Source organism: Osmia lignaria, unplaced genomic scaffold, assembly GCF_051020975.1.
Source record: "Osmia lignaria lignaria isolate PbOS001 unplaced genomic scaffold, iyOsmLign1 scaffold0002, whole genome shotgun sequence".
Classification (NCBI taxonomy): Eukaryota; Metazoa; Arthropoda; class Insecta; order Hymenoptera; family Megachilidae; genus Osmia; species Osmia lignaria.
The window spans coordinates 9,813,005-9,840,915 of NW_027478159.1; positions in this window are offsets into that span (position 1 = coordinate 9,813,005).

A 27,911-nucleotide genomic window follows, 5' to 3' on the forward strand; every position below is an offset into this window, starting at 1 on the left:
CCGAAGCCGCACCAACATAATAGAGATACAGAAACACCGTGGCCCCTTTCTTTGAGATAACTCTGCACTATTGCGAGCTGCAAATGCCACTTCCAGCTTAGCTGTGCAGAGGAAGAACAACAAGAAGAAGAAATATCTCGAAATATGTCCGTCAGGCCAGTTCCTTTGAGCTGAATCTGCAAATATCTCGGAAACGAAGCGAGCGATGGCAAAATGTTAAGAGACGTTTTTTGTAAAGAATTATGTTTCCTACAATTTATGTTCTATGATATTTTTTGATCAGAAGCGTAGTTCTCGAGATATATCAAGATATTTAAAAGTTCCGAAGCCGCACCAACATAATAGAGATACAGAAACACCGTGGCCCCTTTCTTTGAGATAACTGTGCACTATTGCGAGCTGCAAATGCCACTTCCAGCTTAGCTGTGCAGAGGAAGAACAACAAGAAGAAGAAATATCTCGAAATATGTCCGTCAGGCCCCTTCCCTTGAGATATATCTGCAAATATCTCGGAAACGAAGCGAGCTATGGCAAAATGTTAAGAGACCTTTTTTGTAGAGAATTATGTTTCCTACGATTTAGGTTCTATGATATTTTTTGATCAGAAGCGTAGTTTTCGAGATGTATCGAGATATTTAAAAGTTCCGAAGCCGCACCAACATAATAGAGATACAGAAACACCGTGGCCCCTTTCTTTGAGATAACTCTGCACTTGTGCGAGCCGCAAATGCCACTTCCAGCTTAGCTGTGCAGAAGAAGAACAACAAGAAGAAGAAATATCTCGAAATATGTCCGTCAGGCCCCTTCCCTTGAGATATATCTGCAAATATCTCGGAAACGAAGCGAGCTATGGCAAAATGTTAAGAGACCTTTTTTGTAGAGAATTAAGTTTCCTACAATTTATGTTCTATGATATTTTTTGATCAGAAGCGTAGTTTTCGAGATATATCGAGATATTTAAAAGTTCCGAAGCCGCACCAACATAATAGGGATACAGAAACACCGTGGCCCCTTTCTTTGAGATAACTCTGCACTAGTGCGAGCCGCAAATGCCACTTCCAGCTTAGCTGTGCAGAAGAAGAACAACAAGAAGAAGAAATATCTCGAAATATGTCCGTCAGGCCCCTTCCCTTGAGATAAATCTGCAAATATCTCGGAAACGAAGCGAGCTATGGCAAAATGTTAAGAGACCTTTTTTGTAGAGAATTAAGTTTCCTACTTTTTATGTTCTATGATATTTTTTGATCAGATGCGTAGTTCTCGAGATATATCAAGATATTTAAAAGTTCCGAACCCGCACCAACATAATAGAGATACAGAAACACCGTGGCCCCTTTCTTTGAGATAACTCTGCACTATTGCGAGCTGCAAATGCCACTTCCAGCTTAGCTGTGCAGAGGAAGAACAACAAGAAGAAGAAATATCTCGAAATATGTCCGTCAGGCCAGTTCCTTTGAGCTGAATCTGCAAATATCTCGGAAACGAAGCGAGCTATGTCAAAATGTTAAGAGACGTTGTTTATAGAGAATTATGTTTCCTACAATTTATGTTCTATGATATTTTTTGATCAGAAGCGTAGTTTTCGAGATATATCGAGATATTTAAAAGTTCCGAAGCCGCACCAACATAATAGGGATACAGAAACACCGTGGCCCCTTTCTTTGAGATAACTCTGCACTAGTGCGAGCCGCAAATGCCACTTCCAGCTTAGCTGTGCAGAAGAAGAACAACAAGAAGAAGAAATATCTCGAAATATGTCCGTCAGGCCCCTTCCCTTGAGATAAATCTGCAAATATCTCGGAAACGAAGCGAGCTATGGCAAAATGTTAAGAGACCTTTTTTGTAGATAATTAAGTTTCCTACTTTTTATGTTCTATGATATTTTTTGATCAGATGCGTAGTTCTCGAGATATATCAAGATATTTAAAAGTTCCGAAGCCGCACCAACATAATAGAGATACAGAAACACCGTGGCCCCTTTCTTTGAGATAACTCTGCACTATGGCGAGCTGCAAATGCCACTTCCAGCTTAGCTGTGCAGAAGAAGAACAACAAGAAGAAGAAATATCTCGAAATATGTCCGTCAGGCCAGTTCCTTTGAGCTGAATCTGCAAATATCTCGGAAACGAAGCGAGCTATGGCCAAATGTTAAGAGACCTTTTTTGTAGAGAATTATGTTTCCTACAATTTAGGTTCTATGATATTTTTTGATCAGAAGCGTAGTTTTCGAGATGTATCGAGATATTTAAAAGTTCCGAAGCCGCACCAACATAATAGAGATACAGAAACACCGTGGCCCCTTTCTTTGAGATAACTCTGCACTAGTGCGAGCCGCAAATGCCACTTCCAGCTTAGCTGTGCAGAAGAAGAACAACAAGAAGAAGAAATATCTCGAAATATGTCCGTCAGGCCCCTTCCCTTGAGATATATCTGCAAATATCTCGGAAACGAAGCGAGCTATGGCAAAATGTTAAGAGACCTTTTTTGTAGAAAATTCTGTTTCCTACAATTTATGTTCTATGATATTTTTTGATCAGAAGCGTAGTTTTCGAGATATATCGAGATATTTAAAAGTTCCGAAGCCGCACCAACATAATAGGGATACAGAAACACCGTGGCCCCTTTCTTTGAGATAACTCTGCACTAGTGCGAGCCGCAAATGCCACTTCCAGCTTAGCTGTGCAGAAGAAGAACAACAAGAAGAAGAAATATCTCGAAATATGTCCGTCAGGCCCCTTCCCTTGAGATATATCTGCAAATCTCTCGGAAACGAAGCGAGCTATGGCAAAATGTTGAGAGACCTTTTTTGTAGAGAATTATGTTTCCTACAATTTATGTTCTATGATATTTTTTGATCAGAAGCGTAGTTTTCGAGATATATCGAGATATTTAAAAGTTCCGAAGCCGCACCAACATAATAGAGATACAGAAACACCGTGGCCCCTTTCTTTGAGATAACTCTGCACTATTGCGAGCCGCAAATGCCACTTCCAGCTTAGCTGTGCAGAAGAAGAACAACAAGAAGAAGAAATATCTCGAAATATGTCCGTCAGGCCCCTTCCCTTGAGATAAATCTGCAAATATCTCGGAAACCAAGCGAGCTATGGCAAAATGTTAAGAGACCTTTTTTGTAGAGAATTAAGTTTCCTACTTTTTATGTTCTATGATATTTTTTGATCAGATGCGTAGTTCTCGAGATATATCGAGATATTTAAAAGTTCCGAAGCCGCACCAACATAATAGAGATACAGAAACACCGTGGCCCCTTTCTTTGAGATAACTCTGCACTATTGCGAGCTGCAAATGCCACTTCCAGCTTAGCTGTGCAGAGGAAGAACAACAAGAAGAAGAAATATCTCGAAATATGTCCGTCAGGCCAGTTCCTTTGAGCTGAATCTGCAAATATCTCGGAAACGAAGCGAGCTATGGCAAAATGTTAAGAGACCTTTTTTGTAGAGAATTATGTTTCCTACAATTTAGGTTCTATGATATTTTTTGATCAGATGCGTAGTTCTCGAGATATATCCAGATATTTAAAAGTTCCGAATCGGCACCAACATAATAGAGATACAGAAACACCGTGGCCCCTTTCTTTGAGATAACTCTGCACTAGTGCGAGCCGCAAATGCCACTTCCAGCTTAGCTGTGCAGAAGAAGAACAACAAGAAGAAGAAATATCTCGAAATATGTCCGTCAGGCCCCTTCCCTTGAGATATATCTGCAAATATCTCGGAAACGAAGCGAGCTATGGCAAAATGTTAAGAGACCTTTTTTGTAGAAAATTCTGTTTCCTACAATTTATGTTCTATGATATTTTTTGATCAGAAGCGTAGTTTTCGAGATATATCGAGATATTTAAAAGTTCCGAAGCCGCACCAACATAATAGGGATACAGAAACACCGTGGCCCCTTTCTTTGAGATAACTCTGCACTAGTGCGAGCCGCAAATGCCACTTCCAGCTTAGCTGTGCAGAAGAAGAACAAGAAGAAGAAGAAATATCTCGAAATATGTCCGTCAGGCCCCTTCCCTTGAGATAAATCTGCAAATATCTCGGAAACGAAGCGAGCTATGGCAAAATGTTAAGAGACCTTTTTTGTAGAGAATTAAGTTTCCTACTTTTTATGTTCTATGATATTTTTTGATCAGATGCGTAGTTCTCGAGATATATCAAGATATTTAAAAGTTCCGAAGCCGCACCAACATAATAGAGATACAGAAACACCGTGGCCCCTTTCTTTGAGATAACTCTGCACTGTTGCGAGCTGTAAATGCCACTTCCAGCTTAGCTGTGCAGAAGAAGAATAACAAGAAGAAGAAATATCTCGAAATATGTCCGTCAGGCCCCTTCCCTTGAGATATATCTGCAAATATCTCGGAAACGAAGCGAGCTATGGCAAAATGTTAAGAGACCTTTTTTGTAGAGAATTATGTTTCCTACAATTTAGGTTCTATGATATTTTTTGATCAGAAGCGTAGTTTTCGAGATGTATCGAGATTTTTAAAAGTTCCGAAGCCGCACCAACATAATAGAGATACCGAAACACCGTGGCCCCTTTCTATGAGATAACTCTGCACTAGTGCGAGCCGCAAATGCCACTTCCAGCTTAGCTGTGCAGAAGAAGAACAACAAGAAGAAGAAATATCTCGAAATATGTCCGTCAGGCCAGTTCCTTTGAGCTGAATCTGCAAATATCTCGGAAACGAAGCGAGCTATGGCAAAATGTTAAGAGACCTTTTTTGTAGAGAATTATGTTTCCTACAATTTAGGTTCTATGATATTTTTTGATCAGATGCGTAGTTCTCGAGATATATCCAGATATTTAAAAGTTCCGAATCGGCACCAACATAATAGAGATACAGAAACACCGTGGCCCCTTTCTTTGAGATAACTCTGCACTAGTGCGAGCCGCAAATGCCACTTCCAGCTTAGCTGTGCAGAAGAAGAACAACAAGAAGAAGAAATATCTCGAAATATGTCCGTCAGGCCCCTTCCCTTGAGATATATCTGCAAATATCTCGGAAACGAAGCGAGCTATGGCAAAATGTTAAGAGACCTTTTTTGTAGAAAATTCTGTTTCCTACAATTTATGTTCTATGATATTTTTTGATCAGAAGCGTAGTTTTCGAGATATATCGAGATATTTAAAAGTTCCGAAGCCGCACCAACATAATAGGGATACAGAAACACCGTGGCCCCTTTCTTTGAGATAACTCTGCACTAGTGCGAGCCGCAAATGCCACTTCCAGCTTAGCTGTGCAGAAGAAGAACAAGAAGAAGAAGAAATATCTCGAAATATGTCCGTCAGGCCCCTTCCCTTGAGATAAATCTGCAAATATCTCGGAAACGAAGCGAGCTATGGCAAAATGTTAAGAGACCTTTTTTGTAGAGAATTAAGTTTCCTACTTTTTATGTTCTATGATATTTTTTGATCAGATGCGTAGTTCTCGAGATATATCAAGATATTTAAAAGTTCCGAAGCCGCACCAACATAATAGAGATACAGAAACACCGTGGCCCCTTTCTTTGAGGTAACTCTGCACTGTTGCGAGCTGTAAATGCCACTTCCAGCTTAGCTGTGCAGAAGAAGAATAACAAGAAGAAGAAATATCTCGAAATATGTCCGTCAGGCCCCTTCCCTTGAGATATATCTGCAAATATCTCGGAAACGAAGCGAGCTATGGCAAAATGTTAAGAGACCTTTTTTGTAGAGAATTATGTTTCCTACAATTTAGGTTCTATGATATTTTTTGATCAGAAGCGTAGTTTTCGAGATGTATCGAGATTTTTAAAAGTTCCGAAGCCGCACCAACATAATAGAGATACCGAAACACCGTGGCCCCTTTCTATGAGATAACTCTGCACTAGTGCGAGCCGCAAATGCCACTTCCAGCTTAGCTGTGCAGAAGAAGAACAACAAGAAGAAGAAATATCTCGAAATATGTCCGTCAGGCCCCTTCCCTTGAGATATATCTGCAAATATCTCGGAAACGAAGCGAGCTATGGCAAAATGTTAAGAGACCTTTTTTGTAGAAAATTCTGTTTCCTACAATTTATGTTCTATGATATTTTTTGATCAGAAGCGTAGTTTTCGAGATATATCGAGATATTTAAAAGTTCCGAAGCCGCACCAACATAATAGGGATACAGAAACACCGTGGCCCCTTTCTTTGAGATAACTCTGCACTAGTGCGAGCCGCAAATGCCACTTCCAGCTTAGCTGTGCAGAAGAAGAACAACAAGAAGAAGAAATATCTCGAAATATGTCCGTCAGGCCCCTTCCCTTGAGATAAATCTGCAAATATCTCGGAAACCAAGCGAGCTATGGCAAAATGTTAAGAGACCTTTTTTGTAGAGAATTAAGTTTCCTACTTTTTATGTTCTATGATATTTTTTGATCAGATGCGTAGTTCTCGAGATATATCAAGATATTTAAAAGTTCCGAAGCCGCACCAACATAATAGAGATACAGAAACACCGTGGCCCCTTTCTTTGAGATAACTCTGCACTGTTGCGAGCTGTAAATGCCACTTCCAGCTTAGCTGTGCAGAAGAAGAATAACAAGAAGAAGAAATATCTCGAAATATGTCCGTCAGGCCCCTTCCCTTGAGATATATCTGCAAATATCTCGGAAACGAAGCGAGCTATGGCAAAATGTTAAGAGACCTTTTTTGTAGAGAATTATGTTTCCTACAATTTAGGTTCTATGATATTTTTTGATCAGAAGCGTAGTTTTCGAGATGTATCGAGATATTTAAAAGTTCCGAAGCCGCACCAACATAATAGAGATACAGAAACACCGTGGCCCCTTTCTTTGAGATAACTCTGCACTAGTGCGAGCCGCAAATGCCACTTCCAGCTTAGCTGTGCAGAAGAAGAACAACAAGAAGAAGAAATATCTCGAAATATGTCCGTCAGGCCCCTTCCCTTGAGATATATCTGCAAATATCTCGGAAACGAAGCGAGCTATGGCAAAATGTTAAGAGACCTTTTTTGTAGAGAATTCTGTTTCCTACAATTTACGTTCTATGATATTTTTTGATCAGAAGCGTAGTTTTCGAGATATATCGAGATATTTAAAAGTTCCGAAGCCGCACCAACATAATAGGGATACAGAAAAACCGTGGCCCCTTTCTTTGAGATAACTCTGCACTAGTGCGAGCCGCAAATGCCACTTCCAGCTTAGCTGTGCAGAGGAAGAACAACAAGAAGAAGAAATATCTCGAAATATGTCCGTCAGGCCAGTTCCTTTGAGCTGAATCTGCAAATATCTCGGAAACGAAGCGAGCTATGGCAAAATGTTAAGAGACGTTGTTTATAGAGAATTATGTTTCCTACAATTTATGTTCTATGATATTTTTTGATCAGATGCGTAGTTCTCGAGATATATCAAGATATTTAAAAGTTCCGAAGCCGCACCAACATAATAGAGATACAGAAACACCGTGGCCCCTTTCTTTGAGATAACTCTGCACTGTTGCGAGCTGTAAATGCCACTTCCAGCTTAGCTGTGCAGAAGAAGAATAACAAGAAGAAGAAATATCTCGAAATATGTCCGTCAGGCCCCTTCCCTTGAGATATATCTGCAAATATCTCGGAAACGAAGCGAGCTATGGCAAAATGTTAAGAGACCTTTTTTGTAGAGAATTATGTTTCCTACAATTTATGTTCTATGATATTTTTTGATCAGAAGCGTAGTTTTCGAGATGTATCGAGATATTTAAAAGTTCCGAAGCCGCACCAACATAATAGAGATACAGAAACACCGTGGCCCCTTTCTTTGAGATAACTCTGCACTAGTGCGAGCCGCAAATGCCACTTCCAGCTTAGCTGTGCAGAAGAAGAACAACAAGAAGAAGAAATATCTCGAAATATGTCCGTCAGGCCCCTTCCCTTGAGATAAATCTGCAAATATCTCGGAAACCAAGCGAGCTATGACAAAATGTTAAGAGACCTTTTTTGTAGAGAATTAAGTTTCCTACTTTTTATGTTCTATGATATTTTTTGATCAGATGCGTAGTTCTCGAGATATATCGAGATATTTAAAAGTTCCGAAGCCGCACCAACATAATAGAGATACAGAAACACCGTGGCCCCTTTCTTTGAGATAACTCTGCACTATTGCGAGCTGCAAATGCCACTTCCAGCTTAGCTGTGCAGAGGAAGAACAACAAGAAGAAGAAATATCTCGAAATATGTCCGTCAGGCCAGTTCCTTTGAGCTGAATCTGCAAATATCTCGGAAACGAAGCGAGCTATGGCAAAATGTTAAGAGACGTTTTTTGTAGAGAATTATGTTTCCTACAATTTATGTTCTATGATATTTTTTGATCCGAAGCGTAGTTTTCGAGATATATCGAGATATTTAAAAGTTCCGAAGCCGCACCAACATAATAGGGATACAGAAACACCGTGGCCCCTTTCTTTGAGATAACTCTGCACTAGTGCGAGCCGCAAATGCCACTTCCAGCTTAGCTGTGCAGAAGAAGAACAACAAGAAGAAGAAATATCTCGAAATATGTCCGTCAGGCCCCTTTCCTTGAGATAAATCTGCAAATATCTCGGAAACGAAGCGAGCTATGGCAAAATGTTAAGAGACCTTTTTTGTAGAGAATTGAGTTTCCTACTTTTTATCTTCTATGATATTTTTTGATCAGATGCGTAGTTCTCGAGATATATCAAGATATTTAAAAGTTCCGAAGCCGCACCAACATAATAGAGATACAGAAACACCGTGGCCCCTCTCTTTGAGATAACTCTGCACTATTGCGAGCTGGAAATGCCACTTCCAGTTTAGCTGTGCAGAAGAAGAACAACAAGAAGAAGAAATATCTCGAAATATGTCCGTTAGGCCCCTTCCCTTGAGATAAATCTGCAAATATCTCGGAAACGAAGCGAGCTATGGCAAAATGTTAAGAGACCTGTTTTGTAGAGAATTAAGTTTCCTACTTTTTATGTTCTATGATATTTTTTGATCAGATGCGTAGTTCTCGAGATATATCAAGATATTTAAAAGTTCCGAAGCCGCACCAACATAATAGAGATACAGAAACACCGTGGCCCCTTTCTTTGAGATAACTCTGCACTGTTGCGAGCTGTAAATGCCACTTCCAGCTTAGCTGTGCAGAAGAAGAATAACAAGAAGAAGAAATATCTCGAAATATGTCCGTCAGGCCCCTTCCCTTGAGATATATCTGCAAATATCTCGGAAACGAAGCGAGCTATGGCAAAATGTTAAGAGACCTTTTTTGTAGAGAATTATGTTTCCTACAATTTATGTTCTATGATATTTTTTGATCAGAAGCGTAGTTTTCGAGATGTATCGAGATATTTAAAAGTTCCGAAGCCGCACCAACATAATAGAGATACAGAAACACCGTGGCCCCTTTCTTTGAGATAACTCTGCACTAGTGCGAGCCGCAAATGCCACTTCCAGCTTAGCTGTGCAGAAGAAGAACAACAAGAAGAAGAAATATCTCGAAATATGTCCGTCAGGCCCCTTCCCTTGAGATATATCTGCAAATATCTCGGAAACGAAGCGAGCTATGGCAAAATGTTAAGAGACCTTTTTTGTAGAAAATTCTGTTTCCTACAATTTATGTTCTATGATATTTTTTGATCAGAAGCGTAGTTTTCGAGATATATCGAGATATTTAAAAGTTCCGAAGCCGCACCAACATAATAGGGATACAGAAACACCGTGGCCCCTTTCTTTGAGATAACTCTGCACTAGTGCGAGCCGCAAATGCCACTTCCAGCTTAGCTGTGCAGAAGAAGAACAACAAGAAGAAGAAATATCTCGAAATATGTCCGTCAGGCCCCTTCCCTTGAGATAAATCTGCAAATATCTCGGAAACGAAGCGAGCTATGGCAAAATGTTAAGAGACCTTTTTTGTAGAGAATTAAGTTTCCTACTTTTTATGTTCTATGATATTTTTTGATCAGATGCGTAGTTCTCGAGATATATCAAGATATTTAAAAGTTCCGAACCCGCACCAACATAATAGAGATACAGAAACACCGTGGCCCCTTTCTTTGAGATAACTCTGCACTATTGCGAGCTGCAAATGCCACTTCCAGCTTAGCTGTGCAGAGGAACAACAACAAGAAGAAGAAATATCTCGAAATATGTCCGTCAGGCCAGTTCCTTTGAGCTGAATCTGCAAATATCTCGGAAACGAAGCGAGCTATGGCAAAATGTTAAGAGACGTTGTTTATAGAGAATTATGTTTCCTACAATTTATGTTCTATGATATTTTTTGATCAGAAGCGTAGTTTTCGAGATATATCGAGATATTTAAAAGTTCCGAAGCCGCACCAACATAATAGAGATACAGAAACACCGTGGCCCCTTCCCTTGAGATAAATCTGCAAATATCTCGGAAACGAAGAGAGCTATGGCAAAATGTTAAGAGACCTTTTTTGTAGAGAATTAAGTTTCCTACAATTTATGTTCTATGATATTTTTTGATCAGAAGCGTACTTTTCGAGATATAGCGAGATATTTAAAAGTTCCGAAGCCGCACCAACATAATAGGGATACAGAAACACCGTGGCCCCTTTCTTTGAGATTACTCTGCACTAGTGCGAGCCGCAAATGCCACTTCCAGCTTAGCTGTGCAGAAGAAGAACAACAAGAAGAAGAAATATCTCGAAATATGTCCGTCAGGCCAGTTCCTTTGAGCTGAATCTGCAAAGATCTCGGAAACGAAGCGAGCTATGGCAAAATATTAAGAGACGTTTTTTGTAGAGAATTATGTTTCCTACAATTTATGTTCTATGATATTTTTTGATCCGAAGCGTAGTTTTCGAGATATATCGAGATATTTAAAAGTTCCGAAGCCGCACCAACATAATAGGGATACCGAAACACCGTGGCCCCTTTCTTTGAGATAACTCTGCACTAGTGCGAGCCGCAAATGCCACTTCCAGCTTAGCTGTGCAGAAGAAGAACAACAAGAAGAAGAAATATCTCGAAATATGTCCGTCAGGCCCCTTCCCTTGAGATAAATCTGCAAATATCTCGGAAACGAAGCGAGCTATGGCAAAATGTTAAGAGACCTTTTTTGTAGAGAATTAAGTTTCCTACTTTTTATCTTCTATGATATTTCTTGATCAGATGCGTAGTTCTCGAGATATATCAAGATATCTAAAAGTTCCGAAGCCGCACCAACATAATAGAGATACAGAAACACCGTGGCCCCTTTCTTTGAGATAACTCTGCACTATTGCGAGCTGCAAATGCCACTTCCAGCTTAGCTGTGCAGAAGAAGAACAACAAGAAGAAGAAATATCTCGAAATATGTCCGTCAGGCCCCTTCCCTTGAGATATATCTGCAAATATCTCGGAAACGAAGCGAGCTATGGCAAAATGTTAAGAGACCTTTTTTGTAGAGAATTATGTTTCCTACAATTTATGTTCTATGATATTTTTTGATCAGAAGCGTACTTTTCGAGATATATCGAGATATTTAAAAGTTCCGAAGCCGCACCAACATAATAGAGATACAGAAACACCGTGGCCCCTTTCTTTGAGATAACTCTGCACTAGTGCGAGCCGCAAATGCCACTTCCAGCTTAGCTGTGCAGAAGAAGAACAACAAGAAGAAGAAATATCTCGAAATATGTCCGTCAGGCCAGTTCCTTTGAGCTGAATCTGCAAAGATCTCGGAAACGAAGCGAGCTATGGCAAAATATTAAGAGACGTTTTTTGCAGAGAATTATGTTTCCTACAATTTATGTTCTATGATATTTTTTGATCCGAAGCGTAGTTTTCGAGATATATCGAGATATTTAAAAGTTCCGAAGCCGCACCAACATAATAGGGATACCGAAACACCGTGGCCCCTTTCTTTGAGATAACTCTGCACTAGTGCGAGCCGCAAATGCCACTTCCAGCTTAGCTGTGCAGAAGAAGAACAACAAGAAGAAGAAATATCTCGAAATATGTCCGTCAGGCCCCTTCCCTTGAGATAAATCTGCAAATATCTCGGAAACGAAGCGAGCTATGGCAAAATGTTAAGAGACCTTTTTTGTAGAGAATTAAGTTTCCTACTTTTTATCTTCTATGATATTTCTTGATCAGATGCGTAGTTCTCGAGATATATCAAGATATCTAAAAGTTCCGAAGCCGCACCAACATAATAGAGATACAGAAACACCGTGGCCCCTTTCTTTGAGATAACTCTGCACTATTGCGAGCTGCAAATGCCACTTCCAGCTTAGCTGTGCAGAAGAAGAACAACAAGAAGAAGAAATATCTCGAAATATGTCCGTCAGGCCCCTTCACTTGAGATATATCTGCAAATATCTCGGAAACGAAGCGAGCTATGGCAAAATGTTAAGAGACCTTTTTTGTAGAGAATTATGTTTCCTACAATTTATGTTCTATGATATTTTTTGATCAGAAGCGTAGTTTTCGAGATATATCGAGATATTTAAAAGTTCCGAAGCCGCACCAACATAATAGAGATACAGAAACACCGTGGCCCCTTTCTTTGAGATAACTCTGCACTAGTGCGTGCCGCAAATGCCACTTCCAGCTTAGCTGTGCAGAAGAAGAACAACAAGAAGAAGAAATATCTCGAAATATGTCCGACAGGCCCCTTCCCTTGAGATAAATCTGCAAATATCTCGGAAACGAAGCGAGCTATGGCGAAATGTTGAGAGACCTTTTTTGTATAGAATTAAGTTTCCTACTTTCTATCTTCTATGATATTTTTTGATCAGATGCGTAGTTCTCGAGATATATCAAGATATTTGAAAGTTCCGAAGCCGCACCAACATAATAGAGATACAGAAACACCGTGGCCCCTCTCTTTGAGATAACTCTGCACTATTCCGAGCTGCAAATGCCACTTCCAGCTTAGCTGTGCAGAAGAAGAACAACAAGAAGAAGAAATATCTCGAAATATGTCCGTCAGGCCCCTTCCCTTGAGATAAATCTGCAAATATCTCGGAAACGAAGCGAGCTATGGCAAAATCTTTAGAGACCTTTCTTGTAGAGAATTAAGTTTCCTACTTTTTATCTTCTATGATATTTTTTGATCAGATGCGTAGTTCTCGAGATATATCAAGATATTTAAAAGTTCCGAAGCCGCACCAACATAATAGAGATACAGAAACACCGTGGCCCCTTTCTTTGAGATAACTCTGCACTAGTGCGAGCCGCAAATGCCACTTCCAGCTTAGCTGTGCAGAAGAAGAACAACAAGAAGAAGAAATATCTCGAAATATGTCCGACAGGCCCCTTCCCTTGAGATAAATCTGCAAATATCTCGGAAACGAAGCGAACTATGGCGAAATGTTGAGAGACCTTTTTTGTATAGAATTAAGTTTCCTACTTTCTATCTTCTATGATATTTTTTGATCAGATGCGTAGTTCTCGAGATATATCAAGATATTTGAAAGTTCCGAAGCCGCACCAACATAATAGAGATACAGAAACACCGTGGCCCCTCTCTTTGAGATAACTCTGCACTATTCCGAGCTGCAAATGCCACTTCCAGCTTAGCTGTGCAGAAGAAGAACAACAAGAAGAAGAAATATCTCGAAATATGTCCGTCAGGCCCCTTCCCTTGAGATAAATCTGCAAATATCTCGGAAACGAAGCGAGCTATGGCAAAATGTTAAGAGACCTTTCTTGTAGAGAATTCAGTTTCCTACTTTTTATGTTCTATGATATTTTTCGATCAGAGGCGTAGTTCTCGAGATATATCGAGATATTTAAAAGTTCCGAAGCCGCACCAACATAATAGAGATACAGAAACACCGTGGCCCCTTTCTTTGAGATAACTCTGCGCTAGTGCGAGCCGCAAATGCCACTTCCAGCTTAGCTGTGCAGAGGAAGAACAACAAGAAGAAGAAATATCTCGAAATATGTCCGTCAGGCCAGTTCCTTTGAGCTGAATCTGCAAATATCTCGGAAACGAAGCGAGCTATGGCAAAATGTTAAGAGACCGTTTTTGTAGAGAATTAAGTTTCCTACTTTTTATCTTCTATGATATTTTTTGATCAGACGCGTAGTTCTCGAGATATATCAAGATATTTAAAAGTTCCGAAGCCGCACCAACATAATAGAGATACAGAAACACCGTGGCCCCTTTCTTTGAGATAACTCTGCACTATTGCGAGCTGCAAATGCCACTTCCAGCTTAGCTGTGCAGAAGAAGAACAACAAGAAGAAGAAATATCTCAAAATATGTCCGTCAGGCCCCTTCCCTTGAGATAAATCTGCAAATATCTCGGAAACGAAGCGAGCTATGGCAAAATGTTTAGAGACCTTTCTTGTAGAGAATTAAGTTTCCTACTTTTTATGTAGTATGATATTTTTTGATCAGATGCGTAGTTCTCGAGATATATCAAGATATTTAAAAGTTCCGAAGCCGCACCAACATAATAGAGATACAGAAACACCGTGGCCCGTTTCTTTGAGATAACTCTGCACGATTGCGAGCTGGAAATGCCACTTCCAGTTTAGCTGTGCAGAAGAAGAACAACAAGAAGAAGAAATATCTCGAAATATGTCCATCAGGACCCTTCCCTTGAGATAAATCTGCAAATATCTCGGAAACGAAGCGAGCTATGGCAAAATGTTAAGGGACCTTTTTTGTAGAGAATAATGTTTCCTACAATTTATGTTCTATGATATTTTTTGATCAGAAGCGTAGTTTTCGAGATATATCGAGATATTTAAAAGTTCCGAAGCCGCACCAACATAATAGAGATACAGAAACACCGTGGCCCCTTTCTTTGAGATAACTCTGCACTATTGCGAGCTGCAAATGCCACTTCCAGCTTAGCTGTGCAGAGGAAGAACAACAAGAAGAAGAAATATCTCGAAATATGTCCGTCAGGCCAGTTCCTTTGAGCTGAATCTGCAAATATCTCGGAAACGAAGCGAGCCATGGCAAAATGTTAAGAGACGTTTTTTGTAGAGAATTATGTTTCCTACAATTTATGTTCTATGATATTTTTTGATCAGAAGCGTAGTTCTCGAGATATATCGAGATATTTAAAAGTTCCGAAGACGCACCAACATAATAGAGATACAGAAACACCGTGGCCCCTTTCTTTGAGATAACTGTGCACTAGTGCGAGCCGCAAATGCCACTTCCAGCTTAGCTGTGCAGAAGAAGAACAACAAGAAGAAGAAATATCTCGAAATATGTCCGTCAGGCCCCTTCCCTTGAGATATATCTGCAAATATCTCGGAAACGAAGCGAGCTATGGCAAAATGTTAAGAGACCGTTTTTGTAGAGAATTAAGTTTCCTACTTTTTATCTTCTATGATATTTTTTTATCAGACGCGTAGTTCTCGAGATATATCAAGATATTTAAAAGTTCCGAAGCCTCACCAACATAATAGAGATACAGAAACACCGTGGCCCCTTTCTTTGAGATAACTCTGCACTATTGCGAGCTGCAAATGCCACTTCCAGCTTAGCTCTGCAGAAGAAGAACAACAAGAAGAAGAAATATCTCAAAATATGTCCGTCAGGCCCCTTCCCTTGAGATAAATCTGCAAATATCTCGGAAACGAAGCGAGCTATGGCAAAATGTTTAGAGACCTTTCTTGTAGAGAATTAAGTTTCCTACTTTTTATGTAGTATGATATTTTTTGATCAGATGCGTAGTTCTCGAGATATATCAAGATATTTAAAAGTTCCGAAGCCGCACCAACATAATAGAGATACAGAAACACCGTGGCCCCTTTCTTTGAGATAACTCTGCACGATTGCGAGCTGGAAATGCCACTTCCAGTTTAGCTGTGCAGAAGAAGAACAACAAGAAGAAGAAATATCTCGAAATATGTCCGTCAGGCCAGTTCCTTTGAGCTGAATCTGCAAAGATCTCGGAAACGAAGCGAGCTATGGCAAAATATTAAGAGACGTTTTTTGTAGAGAATTATGTTTCCTACAATTTATGTTCTATGATATTTTTTGATCCGAAGCGTAGTTTTCGAGATATATCGAGATATTTAAAAGTTCCGAAGCCGCACCAACATAGTAGGGATACCGAAACACCGTGGCCCCTTTCTTTGAGATAACTCTGCACTAGTGCGAGCCGCAAATGCCACTTCCAGCTTAGCTGTGCAGAAGAAGAACAACAAGAAGAAGAAATATCTCGAAATATGTCCGTCAGGCCCCTTCCCTTGAGATAAATCTGCAAATATCTCGGAAACGAAGCGAGCTATGGCAAAATGTTAAGAGACCTTTTTTGTAGAGAATTAAGTTTCCTACTTTTTATCTTCTATGATATTTCTTGATCAGATGCGTAGTTCTCGAGATATATCAAGATATCTAAAAGTTCCGAAGCCGCACCAACATAATAGAGATACAGAAACACCGTGGCCCCTTTCTTTGAGATAACTCTGCACTATTGCGAGCTGCAAATGCCACTTCCAGCTTAGCTGTGCAGAAGAAGAACAACAAGAAGAAGAAATATCTCGAAATATGTCCGTCAGGCCCCTTCACTTGAGATATATCTGCAAATATCTCGGAAACGAAGCGAGCTATGGCAAAATGTTAAGAGACCTTTTTTGTAGAGAATTATGTTTCCTACAATTTATGTTCTATGATATTTTTTGATCAGAAGCGTAGTTTTCGAGATATATCGAGATATTTAAAAGTTCCGAAGCCGCACCAACATAATAGAGATACAGAAACACCGTGGCCCCTTTCTTTGAGATAACTCTGCACTAGTGCGAGCCGCAAATGCCACTTCCAGCTTAGCTGTGCAGAAGAAGAACAACAAGAAGAAGAAATATCTCGAAATATGTCCGACAGGCCCCTTCCCTTGAGATAAATCTGCAAATATCTCGGAAACGAAGCGAGCTATGGCGAAATGTTGAGAGACCTTTTTTGTATAGAATTAAGTTTCCTACTTTCTATCTTCTATGATATTTTTTGATCAGATGCGTAGTTCTCGAGATATATCAAGATATTTGAAAGTTCCGAAGCCGCACCAACATAATAGAGATACAGAAACACCGTGGCCCCTCTCTTTGAGATAACTCTGCACTATTCCGAGCTGCAAATGCCACTTCCAGCTTAGCTGTGCAGAAGAAGAACAACAAGAAGAAGAAATATCTCGAAATATGTCCGTCAGGCCCCTTCCCTTGAGATAAATCTGCAAATATCTCGGAAACGAAGCGAGCTATGGCAAAATCTTTAGAGACCTTTCTTGTAGAGAATTAAGTTTCCTACTTTTTATCTTCTATGATATTTTTTGATCAGATGCGTAGTTCTCGAGATATATCAAGATATTTAAAAGTTCCGAAGCCGCACCAACATAATAGAGATACAGAAACACCGTGGCCCCTTTCTTTGAGATAACTCTGCACTAGTGCGAGCCGCAAATGCCACTTCCAGCTTAGCTGTGCAGAAGAAGAACAACAAGAAGAAGAAATATCTCGAAATATGTCCGACAGGCCCCTTCCCTTGAGATAAATCTGCAAATATCTCGGAAACGAAGCGAACTATGGCGAAATGTTGAGAGACCTTTTTTGTATAGAATTAAGTTTCCTACTTTCTATCTTCTATGATATTTTTTGATCAGATGCGTAGTTCTCGAGATATATCAAGATATTTGAAAGTTCCGAAGCCGCACCAACATAATAGAGATACAGAAACACCGTGGCCCCTCTCTTTGAGATAACTCTGCACTATTCCGAGCTGCAAATGCCACTTCCAGCTTAGCTGTGCAGAAGAAGAACAACAAGAAGAAGAAATATCTCGAAATATGTCCGTCAGGCCCCTTCCCTTGAGATAAATCTGCAAATATCTCGGAAACGAAGCGAGCTATGGCAAAATGTTAAGAGACCTTTCTTGTAGAGAATTCAGTTTCCTACTTTTTATGTTCTATGATATTTTTCGATCAGAGGCGTAGTTCTCGAGATATATCGAGATATTTAAAAGTTCCGAAGCCGCACCAACATAATAGAGATACAGAAACACCGTGGCCCCTTTCTTTGAGATAACTCTGCGCTAGTGCGAGCCGCAAATGCCACTTCCAGCTTAGCTGTGCAGAGGAAGAACAACAAGAAGAAGAAATATCTCGAAATATGTCCGTCAGGCCAGTTCCTTTGAGCTGAATCTGCAAATATCTCGGAAACGAAGCGAGCTATGGCAAAATGTTAAGAGACCGTTTTTGTAGAGAATTAAGTTTCCTACTTTTTATCTTCTATGATATTTTTTGATCAGACGCGTAGTTCTCGAGATATATCAAGATATTTAAAAGTTCCGAAGCCGCACCAACATAATAGAGATACAGAAACACCGTGGCCCCTTTCTTTGAGATAACTCTGCACTATTGCGAGCTGCAAATGCCACTTCCAGCTTAGCTGTGCAGAAGAAGAACAACAAGAAGAAGAAATATCTCAAAATATGTCCGTCAGGCCCCTTCCCTTGAGATAAATCTGCAAATATCTCGGAAACGAAGCGAGCTATGGCAAAATGTTTAGAGACCTTTCTTGTAGAGAATTAAGTTTCCTACTTTTTATGTAGTATGATATTTTTTGATCAGATGCGTAGTTCTCGAGATATATCAAGATATTTAAAAGTTCCGAAGCCGCACCAACATAATAGAGATACAGAAACACCGTGGCCCGTTTCTTTGAGATAACTCTGCACGATTGCGAGCTGGAAATGCCACTTCCAGTTTAGCTGTGCAGAAGAAGAACAACAAGAAGAAGAAATATCTCGAAATATGTCCATCAGGACCCTTCCCTTGAGATAAATCTGCAAATATCTCGGAAACGAAGCGAGCTATGGCAAAATGTTAAGGGACCTTTTTTGTAGAGAATAATGTTTCCTACAATTTATGTTCTATGATATTTTTTGATCAGAAGCGTAGTTTTCGAGATATATCGAGATATTTAAAAGTTCCGAAGCCGCACCAACATAATAGAGATACAGAAACACCGTGGCCCCTTTCTTTGAGATAACTCTGCACTATTGCGAGCTGCAAATGCCACTTCCAGCTTAGCTGTGCAGAGGAAGAACAACAAGAAGAAGAAATATCTCGAAATATGTCCGTCAGGCCAGTTCCTTTGAGCTGAATCTGCAAATATCTCGGAAACGAAGCGAGCCATGGCAAAATGTTAAGAGACGTTTTTTGTAGAGAATTATGTTTCCTACAATTTATGTTCTATGATATTTTTTGATCAGAAGCGTAGTTCTCGAGATATATCGAGATATTTAAAAGTTCCGAAGACGCACCAACATAATAGAGATACAGAAACACCGTGGCCCCTTTCTTTGAGATAACTGTGCACTAGTGCGAGCCGCAAATGCCACTTCCAGCTTAGCTGTGCAGAAGAAGAACAACAAGAAGAAGAAATATCTCGAAATATGTCCGTCAGGCCCCTTCCCTTGAGATATATCTGCAAATATCTCGGAAACGAAGCGAGCTATGGCAAAATGTTAAGAGACCGTTTTTGTAGAGAATTAAGTTTCCTACTTTTTATCTTCTATGATATTTTTTTATCAGACGCGTAGTTCTCGAGATATATCAAGATATTTAAAAGTTCCGAAGCCTCACCAACATAATAGAGATACAGAAACACCGTGGCCCCTTTCTTTGAGATAACTCTGCACTATTGCGAGCTGCAAATGCCACTTCCAGCTTAGCTCTGCAGAAGAAGAACAACAAGAAGAAGAAATATCTCAAAATATGTCCGTCAGGCCCCTTCCCTTGAGATAAATCTGCAAATATCTCGGAAACGAAGCGAGCTATGGCAAAATGTTTAGAGACCTTTCTTGTAGAGAATTAAGTTTCCTACTTTTTATGTAGTATGATATTTTTTGATCAGATGCGTAGTTCTCGAGATATATCAAGATATTTAAAAGTTCCGAAGCCGCACCAACATAATAGAGATACAGAAACACCGTGGCCCCTTTCTTTGAGATAACTCTGCACGATTGCGAGCTGGAAATGCCACTTCCAGTTTAGCTGTGCAGAAGAAGAACAACAAGAAGAAGAAATATCTCGAAATATGTCCATCAGGACCCTTCCCTTGAGATAAATCTGCAAATATCTCGGAAACGAAGCGAGCTATGGCAAAATGTTAAGGGACCTTTTTTGTAGAGAATAATGTTTCCTACAATTTACGTTCTATGACATTTTTTGATCAGAAGCGTAGTTTTCGAGATATATCGAGATATTTAAAAGTTCCGAAGCCGCACCAACATAGTAGAGATACAGAAACACCGTGGCCCCTTTCTTTGAGTTAATTCTGCACTATTGCGACCTGCAAAAGCCACTTCCAGCTCAGCTGTGCAGAAGAAGAACAACAAGAAGAAGAAATATCTCGAAATATGTCCGTTAGGCCCCTTCCCTTGAGATAAATCTGCAAATATCTCGGAAACGAAGCGAGCTATGGCAAAATGTTAAGAGACCTTTTTTGTAGAGAATTAAGTTTCCTACTTTTTATGTTCTATGATATTTTTTGATCAGATGCGTAGTTCTCGAGATATATCAAGATATTTAAAAGTTCCGAAGCCGCACCAACATAATAGAGATACAGAAACACCGTGGCCCCTTTCTTTGAGATAACTCTGCACTATTGCGAGCTGCAAATGCCACTTCCAGCTTAGCTGTGCAGAGGAAGAACAACAAGAAGAAGAAATATCTCGAAATATGTCCGTCAGGCCAGTTCCTTTGAGCTGAATCTGCAAATATCTCGGAAACGAAGCGAGCTATGGCAAGATGTTAAGAGACGTTTCTTGTAGAGAATTATGTTTCCTACAATTTATGTTCTATGATATTTTTTGATCAGAAGCGTAGTTCTCGAGATATATCGAGATATTTAAAAGTTCCGAAGACGCACCAACATAATAGAGATACAGAAACACCGTGGCCCCTTTCTTTGAGATAACTGTGCACTAGTGCGAGCCGCAAATGCCACTTCCAGCTTAGCTGTGCAGAAGAAGAACAACAAGAAGAAGAAATATCTCGAAATATGTCCGTCAGGCCCCTTCCCTTGAGATAAATCTGCAAATATCTCGGAAACGAAGCGAGCTATGGCAAAATGTTTAGAGACCTTTCTTGTAGAGAATTAAGTTTCCTACTTTTTATGTAGTATGATATTTTTTGATCAGATGCGTAGTTCTCGAGATATATCAAGATATTTAAAAGTTCCGAAGCCGCACCAACATAATAGAGATACAGAAACACCGTGGCCCCTTTCTTTGAGATAACTCTGCACGATTGCGAGCTGGAAATGCCACTTCCAGTTTAGCTGTGCAGAAGAAGAACAACAAGAAGAAAAAATATCTCGAAATATGTCCATCAGGACCCTTCCCTTGAGATAAATCTGCAAATATCTCGGAAACGAAGCGAGCTATGGCAAAATGTTAAGGGACCTTTTTTGTAGAGAATAATGTTTCCTACAATTTATGTTCTATGATATTTTTTGATCAGAAGCGTAGTTTTCGAGATATATCGAGATATTTAAAAGTTCCGAAGCCGCACCAACATAATAGAGATACAGAAACACCGTGGCCCCTTTCTTTGAGATAACTCTGCACTATTGCGAGCTGCAAATGCCACTTCCAGCTTAGCTGTGCAGAGGAAGAACAACAAGAAGAAGAAATATCTCGAAATATGTCCGTCAGGCCAGTTCCTTTGAGCTGAATCTGCAAATATCTCGGAAACGAAGCGAGCCATGGCAAAATGTTAAGAGACGTTTTTTGTAGAGAATTATGTTTCCTACAATTTATGTTCTATGATATTTTTTGATCAGAAGCGTAGTTCTCGAGATATATCGAGATATTTAAAAGTTCCGAAGACGCACCAACATAATAGAGATACAGAAACACCGTGGCCCCTTTCTTTGAGATAACTGTGCACTAGTGCGAGCCGCAAATGCCACTTCCAGCTTAGCTGTGCAGAAGAAGAACAACAAGAAGAAGAAATATCTCGAAATATGTCCGTCAGGCCCCTTCCCTTGAGATATATCTGCAAATATCTCGGAAACGAAGCGAGCTATGGCAAAATGTTAAGAGACCGTTTTTGTAGAGAATTAAGTTTCCTACTTTTTATCTTCTATGATATTTTTTTATCAGACGCGTAGTTCTCGAGATATATCAAGATATTTAAAAGTTCCGAAGCCTCACCAACATAATAGAGATACAGAAACACCGTGGCCCCTTTCTTTGAGATAACTCTGCACTATTGCGAGCTGCAAATGCCACTTCCAGCTTAGCTCTGCAGAAGAAGAACAACAAGAAGAAGAAATATCTCAAAATATGTCCGTCAGGCCCCTTCCCTTGAGATAAATCTGCAAATATCTCGGAAACGAAGCGAGCTATGGCAAAATGTTTAGAGACCTTTCTTGTAGAGAATTAAGTTTCCTACTTTTTATGTAGTATGATATTTTTTGATCAGATGCGTAGTTCTCGAGATATATCAAGATATTTAAAAGTTCCGAAGCCGCACCAACATAATAGAGATACAGAAACACCGTGGCCCCTTTCTTTGAGTTAATTCTGCACTATTGCGACCTGCAAATGCCACTTCCAGCTCAGCTGTGCAGAAGAAGAACAACAAGAAGAAGAAATATCTCGAAATATGTCCGTTAGGCCCCTTCCCTTGAGATAAATCTGCAAATATCTCGGAAACGAAGCGAGCTATGGCAAAATGTTAAGAGACCTTTTTTGTAGAGAATTAAGTTTCCTACTTTTTATGTTCTATGATATTTTTTGATCAGATGCGTAGTTCTCGAGATATATCAAGATATTTAAAAGTTCCGAAGCCGCACCAACATAATAGAGATACAGAAACACCGTGGCCCCTTTCTTTGAGATAACTCTGCACTATTGCGAGCTGCAAATGCCACTTCCAGCTTAGCTGTGCAGAGGAAGAACAACAAGAAGAAGAAATATCTCGAAATATGTCCGTCAGGCCAGTTCCTTTGAGCTGAATCTGCAAATATCTCGGAAACGAAGCGAGCGATGGCAAAATGTTAAGAGACGTTTTTTGTAAAGAATTATGTTTCCTACAATTTATGTTCTATGATATTTTTTGATCAGAAGCGTAGTTTTCGAGATATATCGAGATATTTAAAAGTTCCGAAGACGCACCAACATAATAGAGATACAGAAACACCGTGGCCCCTTTCTTTGAGATAACTGTGCACTAGTGCGAGCCGCAAATGCCACTTCCAGCTTAGCTGTGCAGAAGAAGAACAACAAGAAGAAGAAATATCTCGAAATATGTCCGTCAGGCCCCTTCCCTTGAGATAAATCTGCAAATATCTCGGAAACGAAGAAAGCTATGGCAAAATGTTAAGAGACCTTTTTTGTAGAGAATTAAGTTTCCTACAATTTATGTTCTATGATATTTTTTGATCAGAAGCGTAGTTTTCGAGATATGTCGAGATATTTAAAAGTTCCGAAGCCGCACCAACATAATAGGGATACAGAAACACCGTGGCCCCTTTCTTTGAGATAACTCTGCACTAGTGCGAGCCGCAAATGCCACTTCCAGCTTAGCTGTGCAGAAGAAGAACAACAAGAAGAAGAAATATCTCGAAATATGTCCGTTAGGCCCCTTCCCTTGAGATAAATCTGCAAATATCTCGGAAACGAAGCGAGCTATGGCAAAATGTTAAGAGACCTTTTTTGTAGAGAATTAAGTTTCCTACTTTTTATGTTCTATGATATTTTTTGATCAGATGCGTAGTTCTCGAGATATATCAAGATATTTAAAAGTTCCGAAGCCGCACCAACATAATAGAGATACAGAAACACCGTGGCCCCTTTCTTTGAGATAACTCTGCACTATTGCGAGCTGCAAATGCCACTTCCAGCTTAGCTGTGCAGAGGAAGAACAACAAGAAGAAGAAATATCTCGAAATATGTCCGTCAGGCCAGTTCCTTTGAGCTGAATCTGCAAATATCTCGGAAACGAAGCGAGCGATGGCAAAATGTTAAGAGACGTTTTTTGTAAAGAATTATGTTTCCTACAATTTATGTTCTATGATATTTTTTGATCAGAAGCGTAGTTTTCGAGATATATCGAGATATTTAAAAGTTCCGAAGACGCACCAACATAATAGAGATACAGAAACACCGTGGCCCCTTTCTTTGAGATAACTGTGCACTAGTGCGAGCCGCAAATGCCACTTCCAGCTTAGCTGTGCAGAAGAAGAACAACAAGAAGAAGAAATATCTCGAAATATGTCCGTCAGGCCCCTTCCCTTGAGATAAATCTGCAAATATCTCGGAAACGAAGAAAGCTATGGCAAAATGTTAAGAGACCTTTTTTGTAGAGAATTAAGTTTCCTACAATTTATGTTCTATGATATTTTTTGATCAGAAGCGTAGTTCTCGAGATATATCGAGATATTTAAAAGTTCCGAAGACGCACCAACATAATAGAGATACAGAAACACCGTGGCCCCTTTCTTTGAGATAACTGTGCACTAGTGCGAGCCGCAAATGCCACTTCCAGCTTAGCTGTGCAGAAGAAGAACAACAAGAAGAAGAAATATCTCGAAATATGTCCGTCAGGCCCCTTCCCTTGAGATATATCTGCAAATATCTCGGAAACGAAGCGAGCTATGGCAAAATGTTAAGAGACCGTTTTTGTAGAGAATTAAGTTTCCTACTTTTTATCTTCTATGATATTTTTTTATCAGACGCGTAGTTCTCGAGATATATCAAGATATTTAAAAGTTCCGAAGCCTCACCAACATAATAGAGATACAGAAACACCGTGGCCCCTTTCTTTGAGATAACTGTGCACTATTGCGAGCTGCAAATGCCACTTCCAGCTTAGCTCTGCAGAAGAAGAACAACAAGAAGAAGAAATATCTCAAAATATGTCCGTCAGGCCCCTTCCCTTGAGATAAATCTGCAAATATCTCGGAAACGAAGCGAGCTATGGCAAAATGTTTAGAGACCTTTCTTGTAGAGAATTAAGTTTCCTACTTTTTATGTAGTATGATATTTTTTGATCAGATGCGTAGTTCTCGAGATATATCAAGATATTTAAAAGTTCCGAAGCCGCACCAACATAATAGAGATACAGAAACACCGTGGCCCCTTTCTTTGAGATAACTCAGCACGATTGCGAGCTGGAAATGCCACTTCCAGTTTAGCTGTGCAGAAGAAGAACAACAAGAAGAAGAAATATCTCGAAATATGTCCATCAGGACCCTTCCCTTGAGATAAATCTGCAAATATCTCGGAAACGAAGCGAGCTATGGCAAAATGTTAAGGGACCTTTTTTGTAGAGAATAATGTTTCCTACAATTTACGTTCTATGACATTTTTTGATCAGAAGCGTAGTTTTCGAGATATATCGAGATATTTAAAAGTTCCGAAGCCGCACCAACATAATAGAGATACAGAAACACCGTGGCCCCTTTCTTTGAGATAACTCTGCACTATTGCGAGCTGCAAATGCCACTTCCAGCTTAGCTGTGCAGAGGAAGAACAACAAGAAGAAGAAATATCTCGAAATATGTCCGTCAGGCCAGTTCCTTTGAGCTGAATCTGCAAATATCTCGGAAACGAAGCGAGCGATGGCAAAATGTTAAGAGACGTTTTTTGTAAAGAATTATGTTTCCTACAATTTATGTTCTATGATATTTTTTGATCAGAAGCGTAGTTTTCGAGATATATCGAGATATTTAAAAGTTCCGAAGACGCACCAACATAATAGAGATACAGAAACACCGTGGCCCCTTTCTTTGAGATAACTGTGCACTAGTGCGAGCCGCAAATGCCACTTCCAGCTTAGCTGTGCAGAAGAAGAACAACAAGAAGAAGAAATATCTCGAAATATGTCCGTCAGGCCCCTTCCCTTGAGATAAATCTGCAAATATCTCGGAAACGAAGAAAGCTATGGCAAAATGTTAAGAGACCTTTTTTGTAGAGAATTAAGTTTCCTACTTTTTATGTTCTATGATATTTTTTGATCAGATGCGTAGTTCTCGAGATATATCAAGATATTTAAAAGTTCCGAAGCCGCACCAACATAATAGAGATACAGAAACACCGTGGCCCCTTTCTTTGAGATAACTCTGCACTATTGCGAGCTGCAAATGCCACTTCCAGCTTAGCTGTGCAGAGGAAGAACAACAAGAAGAAGAAATATCTCGAAATATGTCCGTCAGGCCAGTTCCTTTGAGCTGAATCTGCAAATATCTCGGAAACGAAGCGAGCGATGGCAAAATGTTAAGAGACGTTTTTTGTAAAGAATTATGTTTCCTACAATTTACGTTCTATGACATTTTTTGATCAGAAGCGTAGTTTTCGAGATATATCGAGATATTTAAAAGTTCCGAAGCCGCACCAACATAATAGAGATACAGAAACACCGTGGCCCCTTTCTTTGAGATAACTCTGCACTATTGCGAGCTGCAAATGCCACTTCCAGCTTAGCTGTGCAGAGGAAGAACAACAAGAAGAAGAAATATCTCGAAATATGTCCGTCAGGCCAGTTCCTTTGAGCTGAATCTGCAAATATCTCGGAAACGAAGCGAGCGATGGCAAAATGTTAAGAGACGTTTTTTGTAAAGAATTATGTTTCCTACAATTTATGTTCTATGATATTTTTTGATCAGAAGCGTAGTTTTCGAGATATATCGAGATATTTAAAAGTTCCGAAGACGCACCAACATAATAGAGATACAGAAACACCGTGGCCCCTTTCTTTGAGATAACTGTGCACTAGTGCGAGCCGCAAATGCCACTTCCAGCTTAGCTGTGCAGAAGAAGAACAACAAGAAGAAGAAATATCTCGAAATATGTCCGTCAGGCCCCTTCCCTTGAGATAAATCTGCAAATATCTCGGAAACGAAGAAAGCTATGGCAAAATGTTAAGAGACCTTTTTTGTAGAGAATTAAGTTTCCTACTTTTTATGTTCTATGATATTTTTTGATCAGATGCGTAGTTCTCGAGATATATCAAGATATTTAAAAGTTCCGAAGCCGCACCAACATAATAGAGATACAGAAACACCGTGGCCCCTTTCTTTGAGATAACTCTGCACTATTGCGAGCTGCAAATGCCACTTCCAGCTTAGCTGTGCAGAGGAAGAACAACAAGAAGAAGAAATATCTCGAAATATGTCCGTCAGGCCAGTTCCTTTGAGCTGAATCTGCAAATATCTCGGAAACGAAGCGAGCGATGGCAAAATGTTAAGAGACGTTTTTTGTAAAGAATTATGTTTCCTACAATTTATGTTCTATGATATTTTTTGATCAGAAGCGTAGTTCTCGAGATATATCAAGATATTTAAAAGTTCCGAAGCCGCACCAACATAATAGAGATACAGAAACACCGTGGCCCCTTTCTTTGAGATAACTCTGCACTATTGCGAGCTGCAAATGCCACTTCCAGCTTAGCTGTGCAGAGGAAGAACAACAAGAAGAAGAAATATCTCGAAATATGTCCGTCAGGCCAGTTCCTTTGAGCTGAATCTGCAAATATCTCGGAAACGAAGCGAGCGATGGCAAAATGTTAAGAGACGTTTTTTGTAAAGAATTATGTTTCCTACAATTTATGTTCTATGATATTTTTTGATCAGAAGCGTAGTTTTCGAGATATATCGAGATATTTAAAAGTTCCGAAGACGCACCAACATAATAGAGATACAGAAACACCGTGGCCCCTTTCTTTGAGATAACTGTGCACTAGTGCGAGCCGCAAATGCCACTTCCAGCTTAGCTGTGCAGAAGAAGAACAACAAGAAGAAGAAATATCTCGAAATATGTCCGTCAGGCCCCTTCCCTTGAGATAAATCTGCAAATATCTCGGAAACGAAGAAAGCTATGGCAAAATGTTAAGAGACCTTTTTTGTAGAGAATTAAGTTTCCTACAATTTATGTTCTATGATATTTTTTGATCAGAAGCGTAGTTTTCGAGATATGTCGAGATATTTAAAAGTTCCGAAGCCGCA